This window comes from Callorhinus ursinus, unplaced genomic scaffold (genome assembly GCF_003265705.2).
Source record: "Callorhinus ursinus isolate GAN/ISIS: 27379988/994484 unplaced genomic scaffold, GSC_fseal_2.0 scaffold25, whole genome shotgun sequence".
Classification (NCBI taxonomy): Eukaryota; Metazoa; Chordata; class Mammalia; order Carnivora; family Otariidae; genus Callorhinus; species Callorhinus ursinus.
Genome location: NW_027397087.1, coordinates 14090580 through 14102798, shown reverse-complemented (window position 1 = coordinate 14102798; position 12219 = coordinate 14090580). Strand labels below are relative to the sequence as shown.

General features: G+C 40.1%; 1 long non-coding RNA gene across 3 annotated transcripts in view; it reads left to right on the top strand.

Annotated features, from left to right (window-relative positions):
- LOC141370051 (uncharacterized) overlaps positions 1-11555 on the top strand; it is a 56911-nt gene extending 45356 nt beyond the window's left edge. For all 3 annotated transcript variants that reach the window (XR_012373745.1, XR_012373744.1, XR_012373743.1), the window contains one exon: positions 10314-11555. This is a non-coding gene — a long non-coding RNA (uncharacterized lncRNA). The remainder of the gene's footprint in view (positions 1-10313) is intronic.
- The last annotated feature ends 664 nt before the right edge of the window (positions 11556-12219 follow it).

The following is a 12219-nucleotide window of genomic DNA, read 5'->3' as shown; positions in this document are numbered from 1 at the left end:
TGCCCTTTTATCGACCCAGTTACCAAGCCTTATTGCTGCTTCTTTCACATCTCTTCAGTTCCATTTTATTGCTACCACCACCAGGTTTTCAAACTTAAAATATTGTAATAGCTTCTGAGCTGCTATTCCTGCCTCCGATTTCTCCCATTCCAATCCATCCTTTGTGGTAGTAAAAGCCGTTTTTCCTGCTCATTTACTACTTGGATTCCCACTGTCCAGATTCCTTATTTTGTCCACTGAGCTTTCCATCTCTGGACCCCAAATATGTTATTTCCTTTCATTACCCAGTGCTCCAGCCATGCTGATTTATTCCTCATGCTCTCAAAAATCTATGAGCATCATCACTTCTCTTTTGTCTGAAGTCCCACTCCCAACTCAAACCCTAATGCTTTCCTGCTTAAGTTTCTCTTTCTATCCCTCAAATATTTCTCATTATTCCAATTCCTGTAGGTCTTATCTAGATCTCATATACATTTGCCATAGGAACAATACTTGTATTACATTATTTTATAATTTGACCTGTGTCCACATTTTGTATATACCCTGGAGGGCATTGGCCACTTCGGACCGTTCTCTTGTATGCCCTCCATTACCTAGGATAGTGACAACCAAAATGGTAGGTATTTCAGAAATTCCTAGAACAACTATCTAGCCTAAACTACTCTGTTTCATCTTTCAACTTAATTCAGCATGATTTTCTGGTTCTTATGCACAGTGTATAATGAGATTTGCTTTGAGTTATCAACACTACAGGGAAATGTTTAAATTAGAAGGGAAAAAGCCACCACCAATTTCTTTGAAAATAGAATAAAAACACAAAGATATTTTTTCTATATTCTATTATCAAAATAAAATCTAAATCCAAAGCTATCATCTCGACAATACCATTGTTTTCTCAAGAATGCAAACTTGGTTTGCAGAATGTACTTATTGAAAGTAATTAAAGGGAAACCCAAATCCTTCTAAAACACTACTGTGTAGTATTTCTCGCTGTAAAAAAAACAGAATTGGCTAATGCTTAGTAACTAACACAGTAGGAGGAAAAAGCTGATACCCACAAGAAAGCCAGTGGACTTGGTAATCTAATACAGCCCTTTAAAAATGAGTGAGACAGGAGGAAGGCAAGTAGGTTCATAAGTGTTGAAGTGTATGTGTACATATAGGAAGGAGCCTCTGGTTCTTCCTTTTGTTCTTCAAGCTTCAATTCCTTAACTGTATTAATCCCTTAGATGATTTTTTTTTTTTTTTGTGCACATCATGGGAACAGAAAACCTACGAAGCATTACTTCCAGGGAGTCTACAGCGGTGGGAAGACATCACTAAAGCAGTGCTTCCCCATTTCTCATTGGCTTTCTGCTGCAAGTTGGCCCCAGGAGTCTTCACGGTGGTTTTTTTGGTCAGTCATACCAATAACCAAGCAGGACAGACACGAGAAAACCATACCCATGTCACTTGCAATACTCTGTAAAGTATAACTATTTCTCAGATAATGCACCACATTCTTGGTGGTAGGGTTAGCACATGTGTGTATAAAACAGATGAAGACACTAGAGCTCACAGAGTAGTGCATTGTGACTAGTGTTCACAACGCAACATAATGAATATTTTGTAACAGTGTTAAGGCTAACGGAGCATAGAGAAGGGATTGACTAATTCTTTTATTTATTCTTGGGTGTTGAAGAGGAGGGCTTATACTCCAGGAATGCTTCACAGTGAGTACGGCATTCGGAATAGATCTTGAAAGATGTGCAGAATTCCTCCAGCTGTAGGAGTGCTAAGGATATCTCAGGCAGGCCCAAAGGTGCAGAATGAGTGAAAGAACTCAGTGTACTTCGAGAACCAGACAAGCATGGGAACTAATGCCAACTTAATGGCTGGCACATGCCAGGTAGTTGTCTCACAATGCTACTGAACTTACAGTTATCTGTGATAACAACACCAACCCCATATTCTGGAAGAAGAGAGGCTCGTAAGAGCTGTAAAATGTTTGAGCTAGGATTCAAGTCCGGGTTGGGCTTCAAGGCAGTCTGTTCTACACCATGTAGAATGGGGTGTGATGAATCTCAGAGGCAAGTGTCGCTCAGCAAAGGAAGAAGGACGTTTCGTTCTCTGAAATAACTGAGAAGGAAAGGACAGATAAAGGTGAGAAGAATGCAGTTGATGGAGGAATTGACAGGTACAGGAGAAGAGGCAAGCTGGGTCATCTTTTGATAGTAAAAGGAACAAAGCTGGGGCGAGAGAGGGATAAGAATTCTGAATAGTAACCATGGAGAATGGGAAAGGGCATCTTTGGATTGTCAGTGAAGGCATGGCAGATGGCTAAGGGAAGGAGAAGCTTTGGAGTTCTGGGATGGGAAACCAAAAACGGACTATCCTTATTTAGCCATTCGTTTATTTGGATAACAGTTAACAAACATGCACCATATGCCAGGCACTGAGCCAGGAACTGACAATGCAGAGAAAAATAAGAGAACGATCCCTGCCCTTAGGGGCTTACAGTGAATCAAGAAGATACAAATTAGGGCGCCTGGGTGGCTCAGTTGGTTAAGCGACTGCCTTCGGCTCAGGTCATGATCCCGGAGTCCCGGGATAGAGTCCCACATCGGGCTCCCTGCTCAGCTGGGAGTCTGCTTCTCCCTCTGACCCCCTCCTCTCTCATGCTCTCTTTCACTCTCTCTATCAAATAAACAGATAAATAAATACTTTAAAAAAAAAGAAGTTACAAATTTATATGCAACTCCATGCAAGGACTCATTACATATGCTAATAAGGCCAAGGTACATATGTGAAAAACTAGAAGAGGGTGCTCAAAGGAAGAGTTGAAGATTCCATTTGTGTGGAAGGCAAATGGAAGGACTTCAAAAGTCCTTTAAAAGAGGTGCTTTAAAAAAGTCCTTGTCCTGAGGAGCTCTGTGCCAAAATAGTCACAGACGAGGTGGCCCAATGGTCCTGCCCAACTTACTTTCAAACTATACAGCAAAAGAAGAGAGAGATAGAAATTTGTGGATTAAAAAAAAGAAGATGTGGATAAAACCAAAGGCAGGAAAATGATAACTGGTGGATCTATATGGGTGTTCCTTATATTTCCCAACTTTTCTGTAAGTTTGGATTAAAACAAATTAAAAAATGGTGAAGAGTAAAAGGCAGCACCATACAATGAGAACCAAACCATAAATTATTTCCTGCCAGTAGACTAAAGATGGGAGAGTGTCCAATCTGAAGAGGTTATGTGGGCATCTGGGTAGCTCTGTTGGTTAAAAGTCTGACTCTTGGTTTTGGCTCAGGTCATGATCTCAAGGTTGTGAGATGGAGCCCCAAGGTGGGCTCCACGCTCAGCAGGCAGTCTGCTTGAGGTTCTCTCTCTCTCTCCCTCTGCCCTTCCCTGCACTCACACACACACACTCTTTTTCTCTCTCTCTCTCAAATAAATAAATAACAAATAAATAACCGTAAAAAAAAAAAAAAAAAGAAGGGGCTATGATAGCACAGAGGCAAGACTCAGCCTCGGTGAGAACTGCAAGCAGCAGATTCATTCCTGGAAAAATTAGAAGCTTCCTCCAAGCAGGAGAAGTGGGGAGAGATGAAGCTTCAGTGGCAGAGAGAGGACAGTCGTGGTGAGGCAAAAGAAGCTATTCATTAAGTCAAAGAACAGTGATATTGAGGTGCTGGAAGAGACAGTTCCTTCTCTATCTGCAGAGGGTCTCGCTCTGTAGGTTCAAATAAGCTTTTGGTTTCTTGAAGTGGAGCATGCAGAGAGAGGTGAATGGAAGGCAGGATGACATTTATCTCATTGATTTTGTAATTTCTGAGATGTATGAAACAAGAGCAAGCAGCTAGGAGCAGAACAGAGCCCATATATTACCCAGCTCTTTATACATAAGATGTTGGAATAGTGTATATGTTATAAACAGTGGAGTGTGAATTAGTTGGCCAAGAGCTGGAATAGGTCAGACTTCATTTTAGTCTTAACACTTCCCAGTGTTAGATCAACTAGATGTTTATAGTACAACACAGAACAAACTGGCTCAAGTTATTTCAGAGCCATTAATACTGGGCATTGTTTTAGATTATTGTTTTAACAGAGTATATTCCAAACTTCAAAGTACATCAAAGGGGAAATAAAGTCAGTGGAATCCAGTATCAGTGATACTTTTGAGTAACCTTGGAGATAAAGAAATACTCCACAGTTGCACTTCTAAGGCATTAACTTTTTCAAAACAAATTTCATAAAAATTGTATTGACTGTACTTGTTTAAGATGATTTTAAAGGGGCGCCTGGGTGGCTCAGTCAGTTGAGTGTCTGCCTTTGGCTCAGGTCAGGATCTCAGGGTCCTGGGATCAAGCCCTTCCCTCTGTGCGCTCTCTCTCTCTCCCTCTCTCTCTCGCAAATAAATAAATAAAATTTTAAGAAAATAATCTTTAGGGGCGCCTGGGTGGCTCAGTCGGTTGAGTGTCTGCCTTTGGCTCAGGTCATGATCCTGGAGTCCCGGGATCGAGTCCCACATCGGGCTCCCTGCTCAGCAGGGAGTCTGCTTCTCCCTCTGACCCTCTTCCCTCTCATGCTCTCTCTCTCTCATTCTCTCTCTCTCAAATAAATAAAAAATCTTTAAAAAAAAAAAGAAAATAATCTTTAAAAAAGAATTTTTGAAGCAAAGAATTAAAACTTTAAAATGTAAGAACAGAGACAGAGAATAAGCATATGGGAATAAATAGAGAAGGAAAAACTTTTCCTCATCATGAAACTTGCCCAAGTGGGGCCCCAGGACCCTGGACACCTCCCTCAGTGTCATGGTTTGTGGATCTGTCTGGTCTCTCCTGGGGACTACCCAGTCTGAGGGATTAGGTGTCTTCATGTGGCTCTCTATGAAGTGTGAGTCCTGATATGCGAGAGAATGCTTATAGCTTCCCACAAAATTAGACTATGTTGCACTCGAATAGTGCTTTTAAATACTCTCAGTGTTCTGTATAGCTATTTAGTGTTTCAGCAAATTAAAACTTCAGAATGACAAGTTCATTAATGATGATGGTGATTGTTTCAGTTATTCTCACTTTGGGACAAACCACTCCAAAATGCAATAGTGTAAAACGCCTGTTTGATTATGTTCACAGATTCTGGGGGTCAGGAATTTGGACAGGGCATAATGGGGACGGCTTGGCTGTATTCCATGAGTTTTGGTGCTTCAGCTGGAAAGCCTTGAAAGTTGGGGGCGACCAGACAGTGCTGGAATCATCTGGAAGCTTCTTCACTCCCATGTTGGACAGTCAGTCCATGATGACTCTAAGACTGAGCCCAGTTAGGACTGTTGTTTGGAGTGCCTATGAGTGCCCCATGTGACTTGGGATCTTTCCAGCATAGCAGCCTCATAAACATAAACATAAACATCCTACATGGCAGCTTATTTAGGGCCATGTAAGAGCCATGAAGGGGCCATGATCGCGATAGTAATAATTTAGAAAGCACTTTTCTTTCAAATACATAAAATGCATTCACATTGAGAAGCTTTATTTGCTGTTCATGTGATGAACACACATTGCCTAGATGTAGAGACTTGGGAGCAAGAGCCAAAGGAGCAGGGGATTCTCACAAGTGGGTCATAGTGGAAAAAATTAATCTGTATTTTGATAACTCTAAGGAGAAAAAATTCTATAAGAGCTGACAAATTCAGCACTGTACTCTGCACACTAAGAGCGTATCTACTTATGCATGTCTACTTGTTTCTGTCTTGCTCTACCTACACAGTTCTGGTTTCCAAAAGATGCCACAAACCCACAGGACTCAACTTGCTTAAAAGCTTAAAAGCATTCTCCTAGCTGTAGCCTCTCCGATTCTCTCCCTAAATGAAAATAAAGGGGTTGGTGACTAAGCTTGGGATTATCCCTTAAAATGTCACAATTTGGCCCCAGCCAGTTTGGTGCTAAATATAATTCCTAGGACAATTACTCAATGGGGATAAAATAGGGATTTTTCTCAGGGCACTGGCCTTGCCATTACATATAGAGACATGGCTGAGCCCAACTTCCTGAAGCAGAAAGACAGTTCTATTTCTTATTTTCTCTCAGAGCATTCTTATGACACTGTGAAAATGCAGACACTGTTATAGCAGGACTTGCGAGTAGGAATCTGTAAACAAGCATTTCTGTAAGTTCACAAAAACACATCACACAGAATTTCCCTTAACTACTGGCTGAAAATTTTACCATGGATGTCTTGGAAATCTGGATTCTCATGTTGCTGGGACCATCCATGTATTATTGACAAGCACCTAGTTTTAGAACAGAAATATTTTACAATCTAGGAATTGGGACACAAGGCCTAACAATAGGAAGAACCCAGGAACTCTGAGTTTGTTCTGGATGCTCTTGGCTGTAGTGTTGCTAAACTTAATTCCCTAAGGTTGTTTCATCTGTAAAAATGTGAGTACCAAAACTGATCTAATGCTGACTTGTTCTTCTCGGTTATGCTCTAAGGGTAAACATTTCTTTAAAAGGGCCCCAAAAGTATTTACCTTAGGCAATGTCTGCCCACACCCTCTCTCTAACCATGATCTTGCTCTTTGCCCTCCTGATGTTCGATCTTCCAGAAAAGGTTAGAGGATCAGAGAAAGACTGGAAGGGATATGGCAGAAAGTAAAAGACAAAAATAAGAATAAAGAGGGGTAGGTGCCTGGGTGGCTCAGTTGGTTAAGCATCTGACTCTTGATTTCAGCTCAGATCATGATCTTGTGGTTGTGAGATGGAGCGCCTCATCGGGCCCAGCGCTGGGCATGGAGCCTGCTTAAGATTCTCTCTCTCCCTCCCCCTCTGCCCCTCCCCCTTTTTTCTCTAAAAACAAAAACCAAAACAAAACATGAATAAAGATAGGAAGGGGAGACGAGGCAGGAAGGATGGAAAGGGAAGGAGGGAAGGGAAGGAAAGTCAGGAAGGATGATGGACAGGGAATAGCTTATAACACTTAAGAGTAGAGGATGACCTAAAGCTGCAAAGACAAGAGTGAAGAATAGTTTTCTTTTGACCCTTCCCCTTTTCCTGTTCAAGGGCTGAGGATATCAAGAATCATTCATAATTGTGATTTAAATAAAAAAGTTAAATAACCACTCCACCAAATCAACACCTATTTGCTATGGCTAGAGGGGATATTTGACAGAGAAAGACATTACATTATGAAGCATAAAGGCCTCTTGAGATGAGAGATGACAGAGGAGCTTCTAGGTGACACTCTGCTTGGGAAATTCACCCTACTTCCCCCACCCCTCATTAAAGCTGGGGAGATGAATACAATCAGAGGAGTTCTGTAACAGTCATGGCTGCTGAGGTCATCCATTGAGCCTGTCCAGTCCTTGCATGTGTCTTTCCAACTAATGCAAATGCTGTGAACAGTATAAAGCGTCGATTGGTAGGACTCAACTCTAAAGATGAGTTTTGAACAAATACAAAGAGAATGCTTGAAAACTTTGCAATTAGATGTTCAGTGTTGATACTAGAAAATGGCTAACCACCACAGATTGGCGTGGTTCAAATGAAGAGAACAGGGCAGGTGCCCACTGGGCACAAAGGGAAAGGGAAGCCAAAAGCAGGACCAGAGAAGAGATCTCATTCTTCTGGAGGAAGTGCCTTCACAGAGATGCTAAATGCTCTGCCCAGGGCCACATCCTAGTGAGAAGGGGCTATTATGTGATACAAATTATAGTTATGCCTACAGTTGTGTGCTACTTAGTTTTGAATATTTTATAGCTGTAATACATGATAAATGGTCCAGTTCCCATTACAGTACAGATTTGAGTCTAAATAAATACTTTATTTATTTTTTTTATGTTAAGAAGACTTCTTAAGTCGAATCACCACTACCTGGAACTTTGCCTGGCACATGCGGTAGGAGCTCACTAAATATTCCATAAACAGAACTTAGTTATTATAAAGTGAGGAATCTTCAAAAATAACCAATCAGAGCAAATTCATCTGTAGTTGTGTGTGCATTTGTAAAGCATAAGGTTGGCACCTTATGAATATAAAACAAATGTCACCCTTTTATGTGGGTTTATATGTAGGTATGAATACATGTTAGTTGAGCAGAAATAACTGTAAATAAAAAGTATCTACAGTAGATACAATACCATGGGTTGAAAATTGTTTTGATCTGAGGCTGTATTAATATGTTCACTGTCATTTGTCTTCAGATTTGATCTAATACTGACTTCTGGATTTTTTTATTCAGAAGATGAATATCTACTCAGTTATGATGAAAAAGTCTGACACAGTAAAATACAAAGAAACCTAGAAATCAAAAGACTCAGGGTCTGATACAAATGCACCTAACAGCCTAGGCATCCATGAGCGGCTACCCCGTATTTCGGTAGCTGCATTTCTGTATCTCCGAGAAAGAGAGCTGAGGCAGATGACTTTAAGTGTCATATCCATGTGCCCGGATTATCTAAAGGACAGTTGCATTTTCCAACTTTCTCTCTTCTCCCATGCAAACCACTAGAATATCTTAGAAATTCCAGCACTTTGGTTTTCTAATTACATTACACAGGCTACCTTAAAACTCAAAGAAGCACTGAGATCTTTGATTGATTTTGTTTCCAGAATTCTGGTGAAGAACTCTGATGAGTGTATTCCAGGTACTCCCTTCCTATGATATTAAGCTTCCCAGGTCTATATTTCTGGACACCAGAAGGCCTAGCACCTTTTACATATAAATATAAATATAAATGTCTTTTTTCCAAAGCTTCCAACTCCATTGCTACTGTGGAAACAAAACAAAGCATCATCTGTTACTTCAAAGATCAATCCAAGATTAATTCAGGATCAGGAAGTAAGGGGATTCAGTTCTAGTGACACTGAATTGAGTCAGAATAAAAAGATTACTGGCCAAAAGGAGCGAAGGACTTCAAGTATCTTTCTATTTGGTACAAAGAAATTTTCCATTGCTGAACATAGCTGGAATTTGCATAGTGACCAGTTTCTTGGAGCACTCTTTCTGGAAATTGTTCATGTCTGGGTAATCTTTAAGGGCTCCACTGCCCACAGAATTAAAGGAACTGATGTTTATTGAGCACCAACGTTATACCAGACACTATTAAATGCATTATGTATGTTGTTTCATTTGGTCATCAGAATTGCTTTAAAATATATTATGAGTATTTTACTCTGATATTCAATGGCTTCTGTATGGTCTCAAGTTAGCTTTTGAGCTTACTTCTGCCCAACATGAAGCATAAGGTTATTTCATACTAACAGAACTATATGGTATTCCCAAAATATTTGATTTGCCCGAACTATAACTTTTATCATCCCATATAAGTCAATTGCGTGTGTGTGTGAACAATGCCTACTTACTTTGAGCTCCTTCTCTCCTACAACCTAACCCCTCAATCTAGGTGAAATGCCATCTGCTTAAAAAAAGTCTTTCGTACTCTACTCAACTCAAAATTGGTATATAGTAGTACTCAAAATATATATATATATACTGAGTTGAATTGAGTTCGCATATTCTGTGTTTAAAATAGAACTTTAAAAGAAATTAACTACAAGAAGTGATGTAAATATGTATACATACAGAATGCCTAGTGAGGCAAGTTATTGCTGAAATGTATTCAGACATATTTAGGGCTCAGATAGAGACAGAGGAAGATAAATTCTGAAAAGGATGCACAAAGAGTGATGAGCTAATAACAGAATTTTCTGGCCTTCCTGATTTTACAACACTGTCATTAGCAGATAAAACTGAGATGAATGCTATTTCATAAAGACTTGGCTAATTTTAGGTTTCAGTGGTGCATTCAAAGAGGATGGCAGAAACACAGAAATGGATTTACCGCTGCCATTCTGCTGCTTCTTGTCCTGCTGCTTTTGGGGATGGTCCTCAAAGACTGTGAGAACACAACACAAACCCACAGGGGACCCTGCCAGAGAGTGTGTGCATGCAGGGTGGTGGTGGCAATACTCCGGCTCTGACACTGCATCTCTTTTGTATGCATAGCTTTGGAAACATTGCAACGCTGCAGACACACACTGATACACTTTAACATAAAACCTCACTTGCTCTCTTTGGGCTTCCGAGGGGAGGCAAATCAGATACATACCTTGCATGTGCATGCCACACTGGAAGTCTGCAGTGACTGGCTTGGAATGGGCCTCAGGTCAGTTCATTGCGGGTGTTAGAAATACCAGAAAAGAAAGACGCCGCTAAGCACTTTCAACTAAATGATTTGTGGAAGACAACTGGGCTGATTGTCTGATCGGGGCAAGAAGTGTGTCTGAATAACAAAATTATGTATTGGTATTATTTAAAATTTTTGTTTGCTTTATTTTAGGGACATGGGTTCTAATTCTACTCCTGCCCGCACTTTTGACATTTAGAGCAAAATCTCTCTGTAACTAGGCAACGTGGTTTCGCTTTGAACAAAAGGACTCCAGCATCACCTTCTGGGGACACAAGCTGGCCATTCTTCTTCTTGGACGCACAAGCATCATTACCTTCAAAGTCCCCATTTTCCCACAGAGCCAGCACTTCAGTTCCTCTGTTCACTTCCTAGAATGTGCTTTTCACGAATTCTGTTTTTCTCTCTGAGTTTCTCCCTTCAGGAGAGAATGTGAGAAGCCAGCTCTTCATGCAGTTTCCATAGCTTCACCCCTCACCCAGAAAATCTTAAGGATTGTGGATTTAGCAGGGGAGTGCCAAGGTGGCAGAACCAAAATGGATTTCAAAAATCTTAATTCAGCCTCGCAGGCAGAGATTACATCATCGGTATTTTCATCATCATCAAGTTTTATTTCATTTTTGTTAGAGTAGAAATTACAAGATGGATTAAGTATATAAGAAAAGAGCATTTAAAACAGGCTATCTCAGAAACAAATAGAGTCAATATTTGTATACATCTCTTATGACACAGTTTCCTGGGGGAAATGCCTTATTAGAAAGTCCATGGGGGACGGGGTGGGAAGGGGGATCAGCAGGTAAATGTTCCCTAGAGAAACGTGCAATGATAAAAGTGGTGCCTAAAGCTGATTAAGAAAGAAAATCTCCTTTTTTTTTACTTGGATTCCTAAGAAAATTAAGTGAATATGAAAAAGAACTGATATCTGTGACTCAGAGTTCAAAATTGACTGGCTCTCTTTTGCTCGAAGAAGACATTTGGCAAATGTGACTGTGTTTCTTTATCCCAAACCTAACTTTATTAACAGATGAAACAGCAGACTATGCTTGCTTTTCAAATTACTTAAATTTGTGTATGAAAACATGGGTTCTCCTGAACTGTCCAAACAACTGTAAAGAAATAGTGAAAAATCAACTCTTCAAGATCTTCAGGAAGTTTGTGAGTCACTCGGAATGCAGAAAAATGTCACTTGTCATATCAAAACTGGTTCTTAAAAAAACTACGTATTTTCATTGAAAAAGCAATACTTGTATATGGCAGAAATTCAAATATTACCAAAAACTGTCCACAAAAAAGTAAGTTTTCTCCATACCCTGGTAACTGGGTTCACTGCCTTAGAGCAACTCCTGTTATGAGTGATTTGTTTATCCATACAAAAATAGGTAAATAGAACTTATGCAAGCATCTGTGTCTCCATGTGTCTGTTATTTTTGCCTACATATCAACATACACTTTTCTGTACCTTACTACTCTTATTTTCTAATCTTAGAACATACCAAAATTCTCTCTCTCTACTTATAGATCTAGCCCATTTTAAAAAATACAAATTATTGCATTATGTCAATTTCCATAATTTATTTAATTTGGCCTCCTATTCAGTCACATTTAGATTATTTCCACGTTTATCACAACTTTTCATGAAGTATTTTATGCCCTTTATAAGAAACATGACCAGGCAAGTTATTTAATACATGTCTCAGTTTCTTTATTTGTTAATTGGGGGACAACAGTAGTAGTCACCTATGGCAAAAACATTTTTTTTTTAAGATTCATTTATTTATTTTATGGGGGGCAGTGAGTGCAAGTGAGAGAGTGGGGGAGGGAAGGAGTGAAAGAATCTCAAGCAGACTCCCTGCTGAGCGCAGAGCCTCAGGACCTGAGCCCCAAATCAAGAGTCAGACGTTCAACTGACTGAGCCACCCAGGCACCCCTCTGTGGCAAAAACTTTTGATTGCCTACCCAGCAACTAACTATTTCCTCCTTTTTTAAGTTTTAGAATCCTGACTTTGTCTTTTTGGCCACACAACATGCTCAGGTAGTCGAGTCCCTCCCCTAGTCCTAC